Raw genomic sequence first — 2,303 nt, 5'->3', positions numbered from 1 at the left:
TTTGCAGCCGATAGGGGCGATTTCCCGTATAAGCCGGGTCAACTTCCCATGCGTTGTAGTTCAACACAAGGGATACCACTAGGGCACACAACGGCACATGGGGACTTCCATGGCCATGGTGGACGCTCAACTGGGTAACCGCCTGTGGAAGAACATGCCGCCAGAATGTTTAACTCCCGGCAATGCGGCGACGCGGCATGAAGGTCGGGGGCTCCGCCAGGTGGACAAGGGTCAGCGCCCCCTTTCGCAAGGGTAAAGGCTGCTTCGCGCCGCTCGTCCGACTGCACGCCCTGCACGCCCCTGCCACCCCAGCGCATGCTCGATTTTTATTGGCCGCCTTGCGGAATCGGGATTTCATATTGGCGAAGGCTCATTCGATCCTCGTCGCAGCCGCATCCGCAGCCGTCGCAGCCATCACACAGACGATGGAAAACTACATCAAGGTGGAGAAGATAGGCGAAGGAACGTTCGGCGTCGTGTACGAAGGCAAGGACTTGCGAAACGGCCGGACGGTAGCGCTGAAGAAGATACGGCTTGAAAGTTGCGATGAAGAAGGCGTGCCCTCGACGGCAGTTCGCGAAATCTCCCTGCTCAAGGAGCTTACGCACAAAAACATTGTTAACCTCATAGATGTTGTGAAGGAGGGTAATGACCACATCTACCTCGTGTTTGAGTTTCTCCCCATGGACCTGAAAAAGCACCTTGAGAGCACGCAACTCGACGAGGAGGTGGTCAAGCGTTACCTGCACCAGATTCTGGACGCCATTATGTTCTGCCACATGCGTCGGGTGCTTCACCGCGACCTGAAGCCCCAGAACCTGCTGGTTGACAACAAGGGCAACATCAAGGTGGCCGACTTTGGCCTGGCCCGGGCCATCGGAATACCGGTGCGCGTGTACACGCACGAGGTGGTGACGCTGTGGTACCGCGCTCCTGAGCTCCTGCTAGGTGCTCGTCGCTACTCCACTCCCGTTGACATCTGGAGCATTGCCTGCATCTTCGCGGAAATGGTAACCCGCAAGCCCTTGTTCGACGGAGACTCCGAGATCGACCAAATTCGCCGCATTTTCTTCACCCTGGGAACCCCATCTACCGAAGTCTGGCCTGAAGTGGCGGAGCTGCCCGATTACCAGAAGCACGCTGCCTGCTTCCCCGTATGGAAGGAAAACAACCTTTCGAAGCTGGTGCCGTCGATGGGTGACAAGGCCCTGGACCTTTTAAACAACATGTTGGCCTACGACCCCAGCCAGCGGCTGTCTGCCAAGGAAGCCCTGCGTCACGCTTACTTCGAGTGATTGGCTCCCAGAACATCGTGCGGGGCGCTCGGCAAGGATGCCTTTATACTGGCCCTATGGAGCTTGCAGGGGCAGCGAACTGCGCTGTGTTTTGACGCTGTTGTTTGTCTTTCTCCTTCTCTTTTTCCCCTCTTCTCTTTCGTGTTGTGTGTGTGTCCATGTGTGTGACGGCTGAACGCGCTTGCTTCAACAGTTCTACAAATAAACCAGCCTCTTCACCGATGCACGCTGTTGAATTCGATCAAGGCAGGGGTGAGACAGCTGCGCATATTGCGCCTTTTTGATACGATTTCACTTTCCTGCGCCAAGCTGCTCCAAAACTACGAAAATGGCGAAAATTGCGCCAAACTGCTCCAGAAGAGCCTTAACGGCACGGATTTTGATGCTCATGTCAGTTTCGGCGGGGACGAAAGCCTCCCTCATCCCGGTCACCGCTTTTATTGTCGGTCAATCGCAAACACAGAAATGGCACAAATAGAAAGACTGAAACGAAGCAAGCGATAGCTTCTAAAACTAGATTCGCTTTCCTTCCGGGTTCGCTGAAACGGCCTTCTGGATTAGGCATCGCTGTGGCAACAAACATGGCCGCCGCCTGATCTGGCTGCTACCAACGCGCTCAGTGCGCATCGCCGATATTTCCCCTGGTTTATTTTGTGCTATCAGCGGGGTTCCAGTCTATCTGTTGTGGCTCTGAACAGTGACGTTAACGTGGGGATATGGTTTGAGATTGGTGCCAGATTACGGGAAGTTGCGCGGCTCGAAAAAAGTTAATTGAAATGTGGGGCCTACGACCTTCGGCGTGGTTTGTCCTTGAGTGCGAAACGCGGTGCGCGCGTCTATAATCGGGTTCGTGAAGTGAATTTTTTGACTCGTTGTGGTATTATAAAATGCTGAGGTGTTGCTGTGCTTCGAAGCGCGATCGCGAGCCTCGGGGATGGAACGGTCGACACGAAAGTTGCGGGCTGTGCTGCGGCGCCGCGAGCTGTTCCCGCCGCGACTATACGGTTG

The 2,303-nt window shown here is 55.1% G+C and overlaps 1 pseudogene; it reads left to right on the top strand.

Annotated features, from left to right (window-relative positions):
- The first annotated feature begins 419 nt into the window (after positions 1–419).
- LOC144163181 (cyclin-dependent kinase 1 pseudogene) lies at positions 420–1,295 on the top strand (annotated as a pseudogene).
- The last annotated feature ends 1,008 nt before the right edge of the window (positions 1,296–2,303 follow it).

The sequence above is a fragment of the Haemaphysalis longicornis genome, unplaced genomic scaffold (assembly GCF_048455015.1).
Source record: "Haemaphysalis longicornis isolate Haplotype H1 unplaced genomic scaffold, Haemaphysalis longicornis Haplotype H1 scaffold_1, whole genome shotgun sequence".
NCBI lineage: Eukaryota > Metazoa > Arthropoda > Arachnida > Ixodida > Ixodidae > Haemaphysalis > Haemaphysalis longicornis.
Note: the sequence above shows the minus strand (reverse complement) of the source record. Positions and strands in the feature narration are given on the sequence as shown.